This window comes from Phalacrocorax aristotelis, chromosome 1 (assembly GCF_949628215.1).
Source record: "Phalacrocorax aristotelis chromosome 1, bGulAri2.1, whole genome shotgun sequence".
Taxonomy (NCBI): domain Eukaryota; kingdom Metazoa; phylum Chordata; class Aves; order Suliformes; family Phalacrocoracidae; genus Phalacrocorax; species Phalacrocorax aristotelis.
Window position 1 is genome coordinate 76482118 of NC_134276.1, and position 22138 is coordinate 76504255.

The 22138-nt window shown below is 40.8% G+C and overlaps 1 protein-coding gene across 1 annotated transcript in view; it reads right to left on the reverse strand.

Annotated features, from left to right (window-relative positions):
• The window catches only part of P2RY8 (P2Y receptor family member 8), a 33935-nt gene extending 12274 nt beyond the window's left edge, over positions 1-21661 (reverse strand). Inside the window, exons 1-3 of the mRNA XM_075094575.1 lie at positions 21588-21661; positions 19772-19833; positions 17988-18074 (exon numbers count right to left, since the gene is read on the reverse strand). The gene's annotated coding sequence lies outside the window, so the exon portion shown is untranslated. The remainder of the gene's footprint in view (positions 1-17987; positions 18075-19771; positions 19834-21587) is intronic.
• Between the last annotated feature and the right edge of the window lie 477 nt (positions 21662-22138).

Below are 22138 nucleotides of genomic sequence, written 5' to 3' on the forward strand. Positions count from 1 at the left end.
ACTGCAGGTGCCCTTGTATTCAGGCTTTGGTCTCCATCTCAAGTCCTCATGGCACTTCGGTAACTTAAATGCATAAATAAGACAAAAATTGGATTCTTTCCTTAACATATTCCTTCTGCATTGAGAAGTATATAAGTGCCCTAATTATAGTCAAGATATATGCTGATATATTATTACATGAATGTTACCTATGAAATAATCACAGGCAGAAGTCAAAGGTGTTCTGGAGCTGGTTTTGTTGGGGGAGCTAGTCTCTGCTCTTATCAACAGACAATACATTGGAACAGCTTGTTATTGGCTTTACTTGAGTTCCTCTTTATCACTGGCCAAATGCCCTGAGATATCTGTGCTTTGAAGGGTGTTATTTATTGACCTGTGCACTAAAAATTAGTGTCTTAACTATAATTTTTATGACCTTGGCATTTAGCTCCGATTTAATAGAGCTAATTCTGGGTGTTGCATTTGTGAACAGTCTATATCTCAATATCTACTCTACTATATATATATCTGTGGTCTGTTATTTTTAAGCGTATGGGAAGGCAAACACATTCTTCTTGCAATGTTAGTAAAGGTGTGCATCCATATCTTATCAGCCACTCCATGTATTTGACCTCACTCATACAGACACAGGAGGTTGCTTATCCCTCTGGGATAAATTTTTTAAAACAGATCCTGGTTACCGTGTGAGAAAGTGTATTCATTACTATACAATAGGATATATTACACTACAGCCTATATACTGTCACCTTATGTCCTACTTTGTCTCTGCCATGAGTTGTCTGCTTGCTCACATGCTTAAGGTAAATAAACACAGCTGAGATATTTTAAATGGTGACCACATGCAAGCAGCACAGGCTGGTATGGGGTGACAGCAACCTAAGTGTGATTCTGATGCAGGCAGCACCTCAGGACAGGGTATACCAGCAAAGTAAAGGAGGGCTGGGAAGCCGTCATGAGGACAGGTAAGCGTTCTTATTTATTCATCTGATAAAATGAACATTATGTATGAAAAACTAGTATGATAATACAGTGATATTATATATTAAATATTATATATTAAAATAATATATATTATATATGTGTATATATATACATATATATATATTTCACTGGTACTATGAACTAAAATACCTATAATCCCCATGATCAACACCCCAAGTGCTAGAATTTCTCTCTTTTTTATCAGATGATGTTTTAGCCTGTGTTACTGATTCATCATATATATGTGTGTGTACATATATATGTGCATGATATTATATATCTTATGATATTATATTGTATGATCATATATAATAATATATGATGTTATTTTCTTGTTTCATAGTATAACTACAGTCGATAACTCTTCTGGTTTTAAACTTTTTTTTGTGACTACAAGAGAAATTTCATCTCTTTGGATATTAAGGGTTAAAAGAAAAGCAATCCTACAGTAGAGGAGCTCCAAGTCTTAACGTAAAAAGCACTCAGACTAAATCTAAAGTTTGAATTTCACTAGGTCCAAAACACTAGAGAGAAAAATGTGGGCTCCAGAGGTCATCCAGTCTTAAAAAGAATTTCTTTCTAAGGTGACACCTAAAATACAACCACCTGGAAAAGTATACTAAGTCTGTGAAATGCAGTGACAAGGACAAATACACAAAACTGCATTAGTTTTTTTTTTTTTTAGTTTTCTTAGCTTAACCCCTAGACTGGAGAACTTAGAAGTTTTAAAGTTTTACCATAAAACAAATCCATGTATTCTAAATGCAAGCTTTAGGTGATTCCAAATGTAGCTATATACATAAGGTCTGGTGTGACTCAGTCTTCAGTGAGGTGACACACACTGTGGCAGCTAATTGCCCTTAATTAATCATCTCCTGGCTGTGGATCCAACTACTGAGGTTTCGATGAGGTCTAGCTGAGGCTGGGGTCTAACCTCAGGTGAAATATATGGCTTTGTCAGAGCATGAAGGGGGACCCTGGGCAGCATGAGCTCTCCAAATGAGTCTCCAGGACAGAGGGGAACTTGACTGTGGTGGGAATTCAGGTGTGGGGAAAGAAAACACAATATTTCTACCCCCTGGCACTTGAAAATGACAAAACAAACATCCTTCCCTTCACTCAAATAGTTTAAAAGGAAAATGAAATTAAACTCCTCATGTTCTGCTAAAAACTGCTATCACAATAAAACAAATGCAGTAATCTGGCAGGAAAGAAATACGCTGAAGAAACTTGCAAGCACACCATAAAGGAACATGCCCACCACAGAGAAGGGGTCCCTGCCTTTCTGAGGAGAACGGACATTTCCCAACAGCGGAACAGCAAACTGGAGAAAAAGCTCCTACAGATGGGAGGTCCTTCAGTGGCACAGATTTAAATATCACCTGATCAAAAAGAGAGAAATTCTAGCCCCTGGGGAGCTGATTATGGGCTTTATAGATACTTCAGTTTGTGTGGAAACTGCCTGCTGTGGGAGAAGACTGTGAAACTCATGGGATATGTAAAGACAAACTCTAAGGTAGTTTTGAAGACTGGTACAGTTATGCTCCCATAAGATACTAATAACAATAGAGCAGTAGGAGACAGTTCTTTAGAGGCAAAATTTGGGTTGTTAGGAGCCCATGAGACCTCTAAGTGACGCGCTCTGAAATATTACTGCATTCCTGCAGCTTCAGTGTGTGACTTGAAAATAGATACGTAGGAAAATGATATAAATGTACTAAGAATAAAGGAAATGTTTGGTGCAGATGGTGCCTATTCAGGAAAATATGGTTTAACCTAAACCAAGACAGGGCAAGGCTTCTGTTACTAAAAGTCAGGGTTATAGTTTTTAAACTAAAGACTAGAGAAAGCCAACTAGCACAGAAAAGCATAATGTTCAGGATGACACATGCTTAGGGGTGGAATGTTATTAAATCCTCTGTATTCTTAGAAGAAAGGGCAGGAAAAGGAATTAATAAAGTCCAGGAAGGAACCAGACAAACAGTTTTTACGTGAAAAGTGTATGAAGCAGATCACGTAAAAGGGTCAGCCAGAAAAAACAGAACCAGGTATTTGTGTCTCTACAGCTATGTAAAAAGTGGTAAAATGCTGAGGCTGATTGCCCTGGTTGTCAGCTAGGAATCTGACCTAATTTAGGTATCTAAGAAATCTGATGAAAGAAAGTGACTGTTAAAAATGGTATGACCAGGGCACACACTGATACAGCCCTGCTAAAATAGGCCATGTCACTGAAGGATTGGTACTATTGTATTACAGGAAACTTTGTGTCACATCCAGTAAACAGTTCAGCTGCATCAACAAATGAGACAGAATTTCCATGGGCTGAAGGCTGTAACTGCAGGACTGTATCATCAATCACATAACGGGGATGGTAAATGTGGCAGCGATGTGCTGGGATAGAAGAATGGTTGTGAGAGCAAACAATATGGAAATAACAAAACACTTCAAGTACCCTTAAGCGAAGTGGGCAAATGTACCGAGGCGCGATGTGTGTATTCAGGCACCACCAGCGTGACTCCTCGTGGAAACCACCTGTTCAAGATTCAGAGGGGAGTTCCTCACAAAACAAGGAGAAGCAGCTCTTGACTCAGGCCTCTGTCATCCTGAGCCTTCTTAGTGGCAGGAGCACTGACCTGGGGTCTCCTGCTCACCCATCAGGACACCCAAGAGATTTGGCCTGTAGCCTATTGAAAATAGATTTTTACAACTTCAGCTGCTTAATTTAAGAATTAATATTCTATATCTGTGTGTGAGGTTTTGACCCTACCTGTGTTTAGTGGTTATGTCTAAGGAGACAGACCTTCTCCTTTTTTTTTTTTTTCCTTTTTCCTTTTTTCTTTGCTCCTTTTTTTGGACCCTTAAAGTGCTCGGCTGGAAGATACACACCAGGTTGTCCCTGCTGTCGATTTGGGATGTTGAAAGAAGCAGCGCTGGGTAATGGCAAAGTCTAGCACAGAGGGGAGCCTACGGGTGAGCCTGGCCCTTTGCTACACAGGGACAGAATTAGGTCTTGGAGACATACCAAAGGAAATTCTAATATCACTGAAAAATCCCTTTTCTTCTTAAAAATACCTTCTCTTGTCCCCAGAAGAGCAGCTGCTCTGACTGAAGGTAAAGAGAACCCTTAGTTGGTACTTTGAGTGTTGCTTGGTACTAATAAACCACATGCACTTGGTGCTGTTCTCTGCTGTGGAGGTCAGCTGGCCGGGGACAGTTTCTGCCCATGCTATGAGGCTTCTTCAGCAGGGAAATGGCATGCAGCCTGTGTACTTGCAATGGTCCTGGCTGCTGAACCATGTTTGGGAGCCAGTGGGGAGAAATCAGCTAGCACAAACCAAATCTGTACCAGGGAGCCTTCTTGTGAGCTAACAGTGCAGAGAAGCATGTTCCGGTAACCAAAAACTTTCCCTGGAGGTGATTAATCTATTAGCATTGATATAACATAAAAATACAACTTGTTGGCCCCAAAGAAATGCGTAATACATGGAAATATCTGGTGAGAAATGAGACTTGGTAGAAAATAGCAAGCTTGAAACCTGGGCTCTCGTGAGGGCTTCCCTATTGAAAGGTTTTGGTTCCCTTTTTCACTCTCTTGCAGTGCCATAGATCTCAAAGGAGAATTGCTGCTGGGAGCTCCTTCACTGGCAGGCACCTGATGATTTGGCAATGGCTGAAATGCAATCGCAGCCCCCACAGCAGTCACCTTCTCTTCTGAAACCCCAAGGATGCCCTCAGCTTTCTGGGAGTAGAGATGGGACAGTGCTTTTGAAGACACATCCTGCACCCCTGTCTGCTTTGAAGGAAGATCAGCACCAACTACTTTCTCGCTTCTCTTTCTGAGAATAGTGGAGGTCATTTAAATTTTGCTGCTACTTAGTTCCCAGCTCTGTTTTGGGACCCATGGCTTGTGCTTGCTCACGGGAAGTTCAGGGGCTTGGGGCCATCTCAGGGTTTCCCCACAAACCTGCCAAGCCTATTAGTTCCCCAGCCCTGCTGAAATCACTTGGGGCCAGGGCACGGTTTCTGCATGTGTGCGTGCCTGCCAGCCTGCCTCTGCGTGCGGCATCAGCCAGGCAGTGGAGAGGTCCGGTGGGGCGTGCGAGATGGAGTCACCGATGCCTGTGACGGTCGCTTAGCATTATAGCCTGCGGAGGGTTTAATGTGGTTTGGCAAGCAAGCAATGGAAAAAGCCAGAGTTTTGGAACTCAGTCAGGGAACTGAAGGAAACAGCTTCAAGCCCTTCTTATTTTAATATCTCAGCAAGTCTTTTATAAAAACATGAAGGCAATGTAAATTCCAGGAGAGCAGCTTTAGTACCCTTTCTTTTTCTGTTTCTCTTGCTCTGCTGCATTGTCATACACTTATACAGAGAGGGAGAGAGGAAGAAAAGGAAAGCAGAGTTTTAAGCTTTAAAATAAATAATTTTTCTTGAGGATTGGGATTTAGTATCGTTGTGCATTACATTTTCATAAAAGAGCCAGGAAAGGCAAAATAAACTCTCACAACCCCTTCTAGCACCATCCATCCAGCCATGCAGGTGAACAAAGCCATAGTGCTCTACCATGTCAGATACCAAAGATAAGAGTGCAGTGATAAAAGATGTTTCATCACATAGTGTGGGGAAAGTTTTGTACAAGTTAGGACTAGCTGCTCAGCGCAGGTTCCTCTTTCAATTCTCTGAAACTCTTAAAAAAAAAAATTACACACAGAAAAAAACAAATTTCAAAAGCGGTTTCCTCAGTTCAAACTTCCCACCACTCCCACACGATCTCGATAGATGTTACCTCTAAGACATACTATAAATTACATTTAAAACTTACTGTGTTTGCACTGCATAGACTTACAATTTTTAGAGCATTCTGTTACATCACATTATAAACTACCCTACACAAAAAAAATGAGGCTTGTTATTTAGTTTTGTTTACCTGTTTCTTTAAGGTAAAAGAGATCTACCCTTTTTCTACCAAGACTAGTAGAAAGAGAAGACACCTAGAAATTCATCAGCTAAAACCTATCATCCTTTCTTTTCAAAGGTTATACAATCACAACAGGAAATATTTTGAAATGGTCACACTAATCACAAGACAGACTACTTTTTAGGCTGAACATGTGTTTATACTAGTCTGCTATTTTTAGGTCACATCACATGCTGACTCCTTGCTACTTCCATTTGTATTTTAATTACAGATGAAATAATAACTTTTGCGGTCTTCAAGGATAATAGGATCATACTTCATTCTTGCTTTGTTCATACTTGCTATACTCAATAATCTGACAGAAGCAAAGGGTGACAACTAGCTAGTTTACATTTAATTAAATGTCTAGCTTTAGTTTGCCTCTTAGTTATCACACTTTTTTTCTTCTTTCTTTAAGCACCTGCTGCAACACAGTATTTGGGAAAGATGCTAATTTCGGCCTAAGTCTTCAAGAAGAATTAGGCGTCCAAATATTATTGAGGAATCAGTCCTTAGCAGGAGCATTCCTAACTGGTTTCCATGCACCTTTCTGCAGAAACAAAAGCAAATGCAAGCTTGTCTCTTGATGCCAAAACTGTCAATGGAAAAGTAGCATCAATACTTTGACCAGGAGATCAGTAGGTTGGTGATATCTCTGCAATGCCATGATAACCAAAACACTATGACTTCCTAGATTACAGTAAGAATCCACCTTACTGAACAAGCCTGTGTAAAAGGATGACTCTGGCACTCCAAGAGCACTTCCAAAGTGGGCTGAGGACAACACCCACAACGAGCTTCCTCATTATCACTCCCGCAGAAAGCTGTGTCAATAAGGAGGTGAAAATGTTATCGACTTCTCTATACCTTTTTGTGAAAAGCCTCCTTGCAATAACAAGAGATGTTTAAGAAGGAGGACTCTTCTGAGAGTTGGCAAGACTGGAAGTGTCTGATTATCTGAGGATAATCAGATCGTCCCCAGTTGCAGTGCTCTCTCTTTCACTTGCTCGATGCCTTTTAAAAAGTCACTTTCCTACTCTGATTTAGTTTTCTTTTTTTTTATAATGCTACTATTTTTTTATAATACTAATATATTTGCACTCCTCATTTACCTTGCTGATGAAGGTTTGCAAATGCTCCAAGTATTGTAAGGAGAACAAGTAGCTTTTGAAATTGCTGTCGCAGCACCTGCTTTTATTTAACTGAGAAGCAATCTGTAAAAGCCATACTTGCATGCTTACTCTAAGATGAAAACTGTTGCTGTAATACACTACCCATTTACTTAGAAGATTTTCCGTTCTTTTCTAGAATGTCCTGAAGAACATAGATATGTTCTGTATCCAGTTTTACAGTATCCATCCAATTATTTAACATTATTTTACTGGAATCCTTGGACTTGTTCTCATGATTTATAACTACATTTTTTCCAGACAAGGCATCAAGATCTCTTATGCTATAATCTCTGCAAACCTTTCAGTGACTTCTTAAAACAATGCAGAAAGCTTGATGAAATAATTCAAAAGTTATGACAGAAAGCTCTTGAATGAGTGAAGTTTTGTGGCATCTTTTTCAATGTCCAGTTCAAGCCATATTCAAGGGACTGCATTTGTCAAAACTGTGTTCAGATGCTTTTGTTTTTAAATCGAGCACTTCTTATATCTTAAGCTATGATACACAAATAATGAAACTTCCCGAATCAACCAGCAAAATAGAAAGTTCTTTCTTTACAGGTATTTTTTTTCTGCCCAAATTATAACAATGAAATAATATCCTAAGGGGAAAAATCTCCACACCCTGCAAGGTACAATAGGATTTTCTTGTTCTCATATGTCTGAATACCTCATAATACAAAAGACAGGGTATGCGTTTGTACTGGATTACTGATGCCTTGTTCTTGTCACTAGTCAAGCTCAAGATAGCCACAGTTCAGCTGAAAACCAGTTAAAAGAGTTTCTTTAGAAACTGTGTATAAAAAGACATTGTGGTTAGTTTTGCTCAATCACACACAAAAAAAAGAGAGAGACACAGGAAAGCAGCAAGTACCTAGAGGGAGTTAATACAGAATGCACATCCACAGGGAGAGCCTAGAGCACCCACCATGCACATATCCTCTACCCTGGGTTGTAGAGTCATGAGTAGACAGAGGCACCTGCCATGGCCCAGCTGAGAGGCCCCATATGTTGTCAGTGCACAATTAGTGTTTTTCGAATGAGTTCCAGAAAACCAGGACACTGAGCAGCAAGCAAGCTAAACAACAGGAAACATCTTGGTCCCTGAAAAACCTGCACCTTTTGACATTTTGCTGAGGGTCTCAAGGAGACCTCTAGCTACAACCATGTATTAAAACTGAAATTTCTCCTGGAGTGAGATGCTTGCATCGGTCTTATCTCACAAAAAATGGAAGGATCCAAACCAGCAACAACAGTACTGTTCACATTTTTGAAATATCACTCAATGGGGATGTGGAAGATACGAATTAATGTCTCTCTTCAGAGTGATGAGATTTGAATCTACACCTCCCACCAAGCATTATTTTTTTGTATTATTCACTTAATGTAAAACATGTAAATTACATTGAAATAGGAACTGCAGTTTGGAAATTTTCTCCTTCAGGTACTGAACAAAACACTACAGACTTTTCTTCTCACCCATGGACTTATATCCCAGTTGCACTATGCAAACTGGAACGAATTCAAGTGCAGAGTAAAGATAAATTATAGATAAATAACTTTAACATGGTGGTTAATGCATTTCTGCAAGAAAGGTTGGTTCCAATCAGATTAGGTAAACATCCCTAGTATGTAGAGAGTGCTCTAAGCATCCACAAAATTAAAAGGTACATGGCATTGCCACCTTTATTCTGGCTGTATTCCATGCAGGATCTACTCCAGTAAGTCTCCAGCAAGTGCTTTGACTATTTATGGTATACTGGGTCCTCAAAATGATGCCGTCCAAGGAACAGTGTTTCCTCACACCACAACTGTGGATCATTTCAGGCCTTCAGTCTGAGTTGGGTATTAGGATACACATGCTTCTGAGCACTTAGTGACTGGGCTTCATAGTTTTGATATTGGGCACCCTTAGCAAAAGCTGAGCAGCTGGAGACCTTGGTCTTGAGTTTTAGCACTTACAGTGATGCCAAGAGATTATTTAGGCTCCTAAAGCCTTTTTCAATGCTAGCATTAAGGTTGGATATTGGAAATTGCACCTGTGAAGAAATATTTTCTTCTTTATTGTGGGGTTGGGGTGAATGCCAGCAGGGAGGTCAAGCATATGAACAGGCAGCGGCCTGGTGTTGGGCATATAATGTGAGCCACAAATGCACATTTGCCTTGCTCTGCCTTCTGGGACTGTGCCCCTTTTGCAGAAGAATCTCCTTGGCTTGTACAGCTAAATCATGCGTTGGTGAGCATAGTCCCACCCTGGATGGATTGCACTGTCTGATGTAAGCCTCAGTGGCAGTCAAGTAAAAGTACATGCCTTTCCTGCTTTTGTGGCAGTCCCAATGGCTTTTCTCTAGGTGAGAAATCCTGGCAGGAATTCCATACCATACTGCCACTCAGTCAGCTAACCAGTCCTCCCAGTTCATGGTATGGCCCCAGACATTTTAACTTTCCCCTTGCCAAACTCCTTGAGAACAGATAACCTGTCCGTGTATTCTGTCCCAGCAGACTAGGAAAGGCATTCAGCAGAGAAAATGTACCTGGCTCAACTATGCATTTTTATAGCATTCTCCCAGACAGAGTAGTCTGGATATAAGGGACTTGTGGGGGTTGGATGAGGGTGGGTCTGACACATGGGTATGGTACTTTCACTGCAAATCGCCAGGCCGACTGGTTGTATTTCTTTCTCTCCTGACAGGCAGGAGTAAAGTAGGGCTGTTCATTGTTGCATGAACAACCTGATTTCCTGGGTTGTTTAGAGAAGGATGATGAGCCTCAGTTCACAGGGGTATAGGCATCTACTTGCTCTACCTCTTACTGAGGTCCTTTACATATCAAGCCCCCAACCCCCCAGGCTGGGATGGGAGAAGAGCAATATAAGATCCTATACTTACACTGACTACGTTTACCTACTAAGAGGGGCAATTACACAGGGAGATACCGAGGAAGCTGTTTTCCCCACTTTAAGGACAAAGAAAAGGACTTGAGTAAAAATGAAAGGTGGGCACAGAGTTACAATGTGGGGGAGGTTGGTCTCAGAGTGGACACTAACCTAATGCTTTTTTAACAGAACTAGGCTCACAGGGCATACATGGAGTAGTTTACATGCACCTCCTCACCCCAGCACAAGACCTCAGCTATCTCTTGCGACATCCTGTCATTGCTGGTATGACTAACTCGTATTAGTGGGTATGTGGATGCATCACTGTGAAGGGCAGGGTTTGAGAAAAGTAGCAAATGATCAAGTCATTTTTAGCGTTGTGTGGTGGCAGATCACAAGCAATCCTGATAGTTCTGGTGCAATGTGTGATGTAGGCTTGGCAAAATAAAACACTATTAGAAGGATGAATGAGAAGACCATAAGATTCTTGGTGGTAAAAGTCTCACAAAACCCCACTCCTACCAAACTGTAGTCACCTTTTCAACCCTGTCTTTTTTTTTTTTCTGTTGAGAAGCTACCTGAAAATTTGCTTGGCTTTCATACTCCCAGTTGGTTGGGAAGATCAAGTTATTCACAGACTGTAAATGAAGAAGAAAAGCATGAGTATCTAAGAGATTGTATATTAAAGAGTTAAGAGGAAGGGAGGAGAAATAAGGAAGTAGTGGTTGAAACAATCTGCTTTTAAGCATACAAAAAGTTAAAAGACTTGATAACATTTTAAACAGAGTATATAAACAACACAGAAGAGCCCCAAACTAGGTGTTTTGCTAGGGGGTGGGGGCATTCAGAACTAGTGGAAACTATAATGGGGGCATTCAGAACTAGTGGAAACTATAATGAGAACTTCAGAAATGGAAGCTCTGCACTTTCAGCCAAAGAACAAGCACAGGTTTCTCACCAACCCGGACTGAAGCATGAAGTGAAGGGACTATTTCTAATAATGAGAAAAGAGGTTGTTTTCCAAACCCTTCCAGTGTATGGTAGCACCCTTTTTTTCTACCCAGTTATTTAATTTGAGATGTATTAGATCAAAAGTATATAAAACAGAGCAAGTGCAGTAAAATACTTTACCTTGGGGTTTGCCACTAAGAACAGCTGGACTGTCAGTGTCAAAAAGACAAATACAAACCAATTTGCAAAGAACATTTACATGATCTGTAATTCTGATCTAAGAATGCTATGCTGGCATATTGAACATTATATTATATTTGGCTCTCTCTCCCCTGGGGAAATACTCTTGTCATTTGTCATCATTGACAGTAGTGATTCAGCAGCAGTACAATCTTTGTAGCCCTAACACAGAAAAAAAGTTCTACCACTAAAGTCACTGTGTCTTGCAGATGTGTGTTCAAAAAAGTGCTGTCATTTGCAACTGTCTGTATGTAGGGCATTGTCAAAATCCATGGCACCATATTTCACCAGTGTGAGTGGTCATGGAAAAGGACTTAGATTAGGGTTGGTTTAAGATTAATTTATTTCATAAGTGAAATAAATGTGAATAAAATTGAAAATATTTAATCTTGATCTTCAGAGATATTTAGTAGTTTAATTGCTGCAAACTTAACTTTCTACTTCTATATAACCCCATCTTACACTTGTGCATGAAGGAATAAGACAGCACATAACAGACTGTAAGATTTTTATTTACCAGCATCACTGTGAGTTGTCTATCTTCACTGCCTTTGATGGCTACACATCAAGGGAATCAAGCTTCTGCTCAGATCTTGAAAAAGGAAATATGCACCCACAAGACAGTCTCTACAGCACATTTCTCCTCCTCCGGAGGAGAGCATTGAGGCATTAATGTTGACACAGAAAGCACAGACAAATCTGTTTCAGGAGAAGCTTGGATGTTTGTCTTCTTCCCAGAAGAAAGTGAAAGGGCACAACAGCACTGAGCTGCAGAAATGGAAGGCGAGGGCCAAGAGTCTGTGGGCCACCATGGGGAAACTGTGCGCCAAGATGTTGGGCCAGGCAATGATTTCTATGAGCCAGTCAATAAACACTGTTCATGGAAACAGTGTAGGCTGCTTGGACTTGAAAGTGAAAGACTTTTTTCAGCACACCTTCTTACCTGACAATTGAGGTTTGTGGGTGGGCATGCGGCCTCATCTGCAGGGGAAGGATGTGATGTGGGAGAATCCTGAAGGGGATGTGGGAGTCCTGGGTTACTGTCAGCCAAAGCAGGCATCAAACACTTCCACTTGTTCACTTTATCATTAATTTAGAAGCAAAAATGTAAACAAATCCCAAACAACTTCTGAGCCCAGCTGCTGTTCAGCTTTGTTTGAAAAAGATCTTTGGTCTATATTTACAAGTCTGTATTTCCCCCCTCTCCCTCAAAAAATGTTAATTCTAGCCAAATTTGATAAAGGGTATAGGTCCCAAGATTAACTAAGCTTCTGTGCATCGCATAAATATATTTGGCCAATTGGATGAAAGCCTGGGATTCAGACATTTATAATTCCACCTAATGTTTTTTTGTTCGTTTCCCTGATTTCTGCAGCTGCATATGGTTTCCTGTGTGTCATGGCTGTAATAATGCAGAAGGTTGTAGACGTGTGCAATGACAATAATGACAGTCTTCACTATATAGTAATCCACTGTAAGGCACAGAACTGTAGGAAGAAAATAGGCTAGCATTTTCTACTGCCCACAGAGCCACTGGAAACCTTGTTGGTGTTATCTCCACTTTTGGGAGAGTGTCACTGTGAGTCTCATGCTAACGGCTCAGAATGCCTTTTGTCCATCCCTTTTTCAGCCTGGGATCAATGCAATAGAATTATAGCTCGGAATAAATGTCAGAGTATTTCATCTGGTTACAAAAACCAGCCTGCAAATCCTACCCCAAATCCTGCTTGACTTAACACATGACAGACCCAATTCATGAATGGGCTGGGCCAAGACCCAGTGAATACATTTACTTTCCACTGAAGGCAACAAGAAATGACAGCATTTGGTTCTCTTGGGCCCACAACTGGACACAAAAATATCTTTGATATAGAAGCATGACTTGAATTCTAACTTTAAACTTCTAGCCAGTCCTCTGTGAACAAACCCCTACTTGAACTGTTTTTTTCAGATTTACTAGAAAAGTTTAAGCTGATAATATATGGAAGGTGAGAACTTTTTTCTTTGCTGGGACAGGAGGGGGTAAAGGAGCATTTATAGCTCCTGTAGCATGTTAGTCTGAACCATGAAATTGTTGGCAATGGCAAGCTGCAACATGACATTTTTTATTTCAAACATGAGGAAGTCAAATCCCCAGGTGCCCCCATGCTCTTTAGAAGTAGGCAAAGGTATTTCTGACCACCTATTTTTCCTTCTACACTCATGACTACATTACTCCCTGAGGCAATTAGAGCAGCCAGAGTAGCAACCAAAGGAGACAATATTTCTGCAGTACAATTTGTCTCTCTCTGCTCTCCTACTTCTAGATGGCATAGAAATAATCTTTCTACATGCTGGTGTTCCCTGTATAACAAAGTGATCCCCAGGCACTGCTGTGAGAGACTTCAAAGATCGCTTTGTAGCACTGCAGCAGCAAAAACTGTGAGGTGCTGAGAATCCACCCAATTCAGTGAAAACATTTTCAAGCAAAGGGTAGACCGACCATCTGTGTTATTGATATCCAGATCAGTTATTATCTCTGCCTCTCTCATGTGGGGGTAATCATGTACTCATGTAAGACAGCCCACAAACATTAGCAGGAATAGACACGTAAGTCGAGCAAACCTATCAGCCTGCTGTAACATGTAAAACCGCACCATGTCCTGTTAGTTTCTCTGAGAAGTGTTGTTGGAAAACTTTTTATTAAAAAAGCTAAAAAAAAAAGGTTTCACAAGTATATGCAATTTAAACATTTAACAAATGCTGAACCTGAAACATACCAGTGGTGAGTTTGTGAGGCTATTTTATTCACCAAGACCAGATTTTAAGGTTGTGTATCTACACTGCAGATAATTGCTGAGATCACAAAAACCAGACACCTATCAGGAAACTTAATTTTTCATCCTTTTAGAGGCGCTAACGATATCGTTATGACCCACAGGAGAAATGTGTGACTGAGAAGTCACGTCTTCATGTGAAAGAGTGGGTTCCAGATATTTTCTTTGCAAGCATGTACAGATTTAGGTCACAAATTGGGCTGATAAAGAGATGTTGTATGCTATGTGCAAAACAGTGTTTAGTTCAGCTTAAGGGTTTGATCTTGTTCCTGCTTAACTCAGTTCCACATTCTTGTACTAGCAGTCAACTTCTGTTAGCTGCAATCATGGATAAGCTACAGACTTTTGGACTATGTATTTCTAATGTCCACAACAGCTCTGATTACTGCATTGATTATTTAAGCGCTGTGTAACTGCGATCATCAGCTTTGCAGAGTCCTGGGATTGAGGGGAGGGAAAGGTGTCCCTTATGAAAATGTCTTGTCTTTTCCTCCTTTGTCAAAATACAATGCTCATATACCTCAGGAAGGTTACTGCTCTATCAGCCTGGACAAATAAACAGCTGAAGAGCCTGGGAGCCAGAATTTCATCAGCAGGTTCACCTGGTTGCTTTGCAGTTTAATGATCCTACTAGCGAAAAGCTGGAAGTCACGGAGATGAAGCGAGGCAGTCAGCCCAGCTGCCAAGAAACTTTACAAGTCAGCTGGCTGGAAAATGGACAAGTTTAAGCCTGCCCATTTCCATTTGATCTTTGTTGGAACCAATGCCCTCCCAGCAATTTTCCAAGGGCAAAATACCCCATCAGACAGACTTAGGCTTTCCTCTTCTCGTTGTTCAATGTGTGTCACTATGCCCTATGTACAGTGCACTGTTCAAACTTTCATCCTCAATACCAAATAAATAATTTACTTATGGGCATTTCTGTGGCATCCGGTTTTGTAGCATCAAAGTGCTTCAAAAAGGCCCGCAAATTTCTTCTTTGCAGCCTTCCACTAATATGAAGATTATTTACCTCTGTATTACAAAGTGAGGAATGGAGGCCCTGAGTTGGCTAGGACCTGATTTCTAAGAGCATTTGGCATTACATAAAATGTTACTGTTTCAAAACCACATTTTTATTTACTATATCTGGATCTGTGAGTACTCAATACTTCTGCAAGTCAGACCCAGGTGTCTTTTAATAAGCATTTGAAAATGAGGAACTCAGAGTTGGTGCCTGTTTCTGAGAGCTTAACCCCTTGAAGCCAGATCTGAAATGGGATTTCAGGCTAAGATGAGCATCACATGGGTGGAAAGTTTAAGGCACCAATGAAGACTTAGGCGCCTCAGAATGGGATCTGAAATAGTCTGCAAAATTATGAGGAAAAGCATGAAGTCAGCACTCTTCGCATGCCACACATAAGTCATCTGGAGGAACGTATGGGTGAGCCTTGGTGAGTCTCACCACATGCTTTCTCTCACAGGAAAACTACTGGGAGACCTGAACCTTCAACCTTTTTATGAAGGTTCCTTTTATGAAAATTCCCTGTTGCCTTTTCTTTCTGGGGACTGAATAAGATTTGCTACAATCTTTTAAGATGGTTGATAGAAGAGAAACACTTCCCTTCCCTGTCTAAATGATAGAGTAGTGGTTAAGGTCAGGAAATAGATGCCTCAAGTTGCCTCCCAAGTCTGACCATGGGACTTATTATGTGAGCAGGAGGTTGTTTTAACCACAAAGCTGCTGGGTACTGACCATATTTCATATCAAAGATGCGCAATAAAAAAATTATTGATATGACAACTCAGGGAAGGTGAAAATGCCGTGCAGAAGGGCAAGAGATTCTCTAGCCTAGTGACAGGGGCAGTCATATGTAAGGTAGTGGACATGGCCTGGTACCTACTCTTTAGATTGGCCTTTGGGGTTATCCAGTGACTGCTTAATATGAAACAGTGTCTTTGAAGACGAGAGTAAAGATGAAGTCTTTTGCCTTCTAGCTGCATCTGTTCCTCTTTTGTCCAATGACCACTGCTTGCTTTTCCAGCTTCAACTGGCCAGGTCCAAATCAGCCCAGATTTGTAGCTAGCATACTATCTAGTTAGGAAGGAAGGAGGCAGGTAAGGCTTTAAATACTTTCCAAAGAGAGTGTTGAACCTGCATGCTCTTTTTCCTAAAAGAGTGCTCATGGGGAGGAGTTACTCTATTTCCTACTCCTTGACTGTGTTTGAAAAGTAAGCACTTGTATTTCTAAAGAAGAAACATAGTCTTACTGATGTGCTTTAAGCATGCTCCTTAATGGCACTATGCTAGCTCTCTCAGTCCTGTCAAAATCCAATTGCTCTATAATTGCAAAGGGACATCTGCTCTATATTTGTCCTTAAGTACTGCTATCTTATGTTAGAAGCAACTACTAGGGTATAATTCCACAATCAGAGGCTGTTTGACAATTGTCCTCACTTGGAGATGAAGCTCTGAAGTTCTACCCCAGCTCCGTTTCAGGCATTTCTCATGTATCCTTTTCTTATGGAGGTGCCCTTGTCTCAGCATCACACAAGACTTTCAGGCAGAATCAGTGGCTGAATCTTGTTTCCCAGGACATCAGCCAGTCACTAAAATCACAAGGCTACTTTGCCTTTTCCCATAGTCCTGCCTCTCAGTCAGCATGGATCCTCCAGCAGCAAGTAGATGAGCGCTTATCAAGGAGACAGGCAACGGTCTCCTTCTGAATGGGCTCTCGATAGATTTTTTTTGTGCTGAAGTATTCTTTTGTAATATTTACACTTAGGAGACTGAGGACTATACCACATGCACAAGGGAGACATTACTACATGAAGGGTATGTCAATATTAGTAAACTAAACACTGTCAGAACCTGGGCGCAGGCCATGAAATTCAATTGCTTGGGCTGTTACAGTTCTGTCACAGTTTTGTTTCACACCAACTAATGCTCCCTCAAACAACTCTGGGCCCCACACAACCGTCTTGTGTAGTTTAGGAATTATCATAGACCATATCATAGACCATATCATAGACCAAAGACCATTCCCAAAAAGGTGTTTGGATGTAGCCATCATGTTTCATAGGGTAAGAACAGTTATTACAGACATGTCAAATAAGCTAAAGACCAGGGTATGACTGGTCAATAAATAACCTCATCTAGGCCCCCTTTCCCACAATGATCTTTTGAGGTCCCTTCCAACCTGGGCTGTTTTATGATTCTACGGTCCCAGCAAATGGATGTAGTGCAAAATTACTATTGGGTAAAAGCATATTTTCAGTCTAGACCACTAGAGGGTGCAGACAAACCTGCTTTGCCTTGAAGATTTATTTTTAGGTTACTGAGACCCGGATATTTCAGGTTTTCCTCCAGAGTATTTCAGGAAAAAAGCTGAAAGGATCATGCCTTGCTGTTCTCTACAAACCCACTTACATCAACTGTAGCATGTATCCCAAAGTCTGTCTTTCTCCTGTTAACTTTGTCCAGACACCACCCTTTGCCCTCATTGACCTTGATTTCATACTATGAGATTTCCTCTTCTCTTTTTTCGTCTGTTTCCCTCATCATTTCTGTTCCTGCTTATCCACAGTTTCCTATCCTACCTCTCACCATCCCCTGTGCTCCAGGAGGATTTCCCTTTGGTCCCTACACTGCTTGACTGTTACAAGGTGAAATAACAAAAGTATGAAAGTCTCATTCTCCCAGCCTTCAGCCTCTGAACCATTGTAGCCCAGAAGTGGGGTCTACTCAGTATACCCAGAATCCTGGGAGAACAGGATTTTGATCTGGCTTGATTTAGAGAGTCTCAAAGACTAATTATACATTTGAGAAGTTGTGGAGGAAAAAAAAAAGGTCTTTACAAGATGATTCCTTTCTTTGTGCTTACTCACCTACTCAAAGAGGTTTGTGTTCCTGAATATTCCCTTATTGCCTCAGCAATTGCCTCATACAGCTAAACTCTGCGTGCAACATCCTGCCAAAGAAAATGCAGAACTTTTCATCTTAAATGTTGATCAGACTTACAGGCAGCTCCCTAAGGAATTTGTCTCGCCGTGGTCACCGCTGATGTTTCCGTGCTGTAGCAGATCAGATTTCCTCTATGAGTAAGAGCTGCAGAAAGGACCAAAGAAAAAATCTTTTAAGAATCAGTTGTTATCAAAAACTTTTTTATAAAAAGAGCACACTTAAAGATGTGACAACAAAGAGACAAGCGCTGATAACACAGCCTTTCATAGCTTTAAAACATAGCTCACTTGCTGTAAAATGTGCCTGTGCATGATTAGTAAAGATGCGTAATATCCACGTCTGAAGATGAAAAGCACATACTTTGGGGTGACTTGATATTTCCCCTTATATTTGCAGATCTGAATCAGCTGCAGTGTATCTGGTAGTAGGTAACCCTAGCTGCTCCACCACGACTGTACCGGTTCATAATTTCTGTTATTTCAAGACTTAATCAGAAGTTGGGAGAGTAAGGATGTGAGGGTAAAATTATTTTCAATTCGCCAGCTGCTGAGCCTGATTTCCTCATGCAGTAATGTGAAAATGTGACAAAAATAAGCAGTGTCTTGATGAACAAGTTTATAGATGCCTTGCTCCAGCTTGAACAACTCTTGGGCCCTTATCGGTTTGTGCAGAAGAAGGCGAAATCTCTCCGTTACAATACTAATGACAGCTAAAATCCAGCGTTAAAAAAAATTTGAGCGGTTGCATGAAGCATGTAATGATATAACTGTCTGTTTCTCTGTATGAGTATTTAGCTTTAGTTAAATACTCAATGACACTGAAAAGTAAGACTACAAATTAAAAATTTCAGTAAGAATGGAAGGCTTCCAATCAAAAATACATTAAAAGAGACAAGATCAAACTGACACTACCAGATTCAAATTATGTAGGCAATGAACCCTGTGGGATACTTGTCATTGATTATCACCTGAATTTAGACAAAAATTGGATTATACTACCCATTTTAAACTTATATTAAAATAACAACCTTAACTCTGAGGCTAACAGTTGCTCTCAGGTTTCCTGCGTATAAATAGTAAGCCCAGGAGGAACACCAACTTGACCTTCCCATTTGAGAGCTGGCAGCAAGAGTAAACAAGCACGAACAACAATCCCAAAGACATTTACTTATTAAATGAGCTAATTTCATTCCGGAATTTTTGAGGCAGTAGTCAAGGGCCAAATGCTCCTATTTCTATAACGTAATTTTTCAGAGAAGAGCTCCATTTTCAAGCTCATTTTGCATGCTGTGAAAAACATGAGAACAGTGTCAAGATATATGCCTGATATGAAAAACAACCCTCTGTCTAGTTGGAGACGTTGCAAACGTTAGTTGTCAGCAACGAAGCTCCCTGGACTTCTGCTTCAAAACCACTTTTTATCTGGAAACTATGTGAATATGAAGTAAAGTTGTTAGGTGGCAATACAAGTGCAAAACACCATCACGTCTTTTAAATACGTCAAGAAATAGTATTGGTGACTCTTCATTTTTGAGGAGGACAGAGGGAGTCCACCACAGGATAACGTCTTGAGGCTGAGTTGTGGGATGCTGGGTTTCTCCCCTCTAGCCACTCAACCAGAACACAGCAATTTCAGGGGAAGACCACATTTACCATGTAAGGAATGACTTTTCTAGGGTTTGTTTCTTTTCCATCCTATTATGCCACTACATATAACATACGCCTCCCTCCGACAGAGACCTGAGGAGTATACCCTTTCCCCATGCCAAAGATACTAATGCTGAATGAAAGCACTGAGACTAAATATTTTAAATCATCTAAGCTGGCCTTTTCTGCACTTACAGTCATCAGAGAGAGCAAAACTGTCTTCAGGCAGATGCATCTGAGTTGAACCAATACCCACCCTGAAAGACAGAAGGTGAATACATATGTTCAATAAATATACCTGAAGGGATGTTAAAAACTGAAGGCAGAAGCAGTGGGTAAGATGCTGGTTGGCGACAGGGGAAGCCTGCGTTCAGTTGCTCTTCCCACACAAAGCTGCTGAGTACTTTCCCTTGAGCTGTTCCTATGCAGTAACTGGGAAATGTGACTGCAGGATGTGTACGTACATCTCAGACAGCTTTCATTTAGCAAGCTGTAGCACAGGCTGCAAATATTTAGCAGCTAATGCCATACAGAGCTGTAAGGAACAGCAAATCGTTTAGCATCAATACTCAAACCGAGAAGACTAAGCTGATGCAAATGCTTCTACCCATGTCATAGCCTTTTCCCTAGCAGAATGGTGACATGCTCTCTGGTTGTGTCTAAACTGACGTACAGCTGTCTGCAAGGGAAGACCTGGGATTCTTGATCAGACCACCTGCACTGGGGACCTGCGAAAACCAAGGCACAAGTCTGGCATGAACTGGGATTCATCCAAGTTCCCCATTTGTAGATGACAGTGACAGAACTTTGGTGGCTCATAGAGTCTGTTAAGGGTGAAATTCATTACAGAGATCCAAGTGCTATCGTAGTAGCGATCTCACAAGTACCATGGAGGTGATTTAGGAATGCAGTCCAAACATTGATGGGACTTGCGTGTCTGATCAAATGAATAATTTTGAAAACCCTAGCTAGATTCTCCTGACCGCTATGTATAAAATTCAGAAAGTGTTTATACTAAACACTGTGCAGAGTCATGGAGCCAATGTCCAAACATTGAAACTGATTACAAGCAAAGACTTTAAAAAAAGCAAATGCCAAAAACCTGAATCCCCAGTGTATGACTTCACCCAGGGATCCTCACGACATGTACAATTTCACTTTCTGTAGGGTGACCTGGTGACAGCACGTTATTACAATAACTGCCCTACAGATGGCTATTTTATGCTTGTTTCTGAACTATTAAAAAAACCTTCACGCAAATAGTCTCTCTCCCTGTCTATTAAGAGACAACAAATGCAGTATGCAAGAGTGCACTGTGTTACGAGACTTCCTTCTGGTGCCTGCCTGTCTGAGTTCAGTTTTTATGCATCAAAAGACCCCGATGAAATTATATCATTTAATGATATGGTTCCAGTCACTTCTGTGTGTATGTTTGGTTGCTGCAAACCTCAGGAACAGTCTCAGGATGACTACAATATGTGACTCTGCAATAGCTAAAGATAGATATCAGGTCCAGATTTACAAATAAAACTGGTCCAAAATTATCTGATTTTGTTTTTCTCCCCCAGTACGTAGAAGCTCATTCTTCCTCCTTTTAAAAATACCGTTGAAGACACAGTGTGATTTTTACTACTCTCCTTACTAAAGCAAACCATACACCTGAGTACCCCTTACTTTGACAGTGATTTGTGCAGAGTGAACTCCTTAAAACTGGCGGTAAGTTTTCTTTCTCTTTTACTGCAGTATTTGCTGTAATAATTCTGACTTCTGACTATGTGTAACATAACTTCTTCATTATCATTGCTCTATTATTAACCCATACAGTTCTTTATTTCTCCAGCTCAGTCATCTGGCACAAAGACACACGTGTACTTCTTGGATTGCAATGAACTTTGTTCTCCCTTCGGATGTAAATAATAGGAGGGAGAACAGACCAGTCCTGACTGAGTCCGACTCCACTGAAACGCAATTCTGAATAAACAATTAAGAAGTGAAAAGCTGTACTCCTTACCTGGTCTGGGGTGTACAGTGCACCTTGAAAGCCTCTTAAATGGCAGAGGAGAATTAGAAATAGTTGAAAGTTTGTACTCATCCAACCACAGGGCTCAGGAAATGACCGTGTATTTTGCAACGATTAACTCCTTCCTCACTTCTAATGTCTTCTCTTTTTCAAGTACTGTAAAAAGATCCATCTTACACTTCCACTCCAGTTTGGTAACTAATGCCATGCCCTACACCTGATTTCCATTTCACACTGAGAATGTGCAGGTGGCCAGAGGGGATGACTCTGATCACCTCCATGGAAGACAGAATTTGCAGTGTCTTCTGCATAACTGTGACGAAGTACATTTTACTGTCGAGTGAAGCTTATGTGATGAAGTGTAGAAATGACTAAGTAATAGCTTGAGCACCTAGCTCTCATCTCTCATTTTCAGAAGAGGCTTAGAGCAACATTTTCAATGTGACTTCAGTGTTGTGGTGCCCAACAGAGAAAAAAAAAAAAAAAAAAAAGTTATTTAAAGGAACATCATCCATTGCAGTCCGGGCAGGCATTTGAGGTAC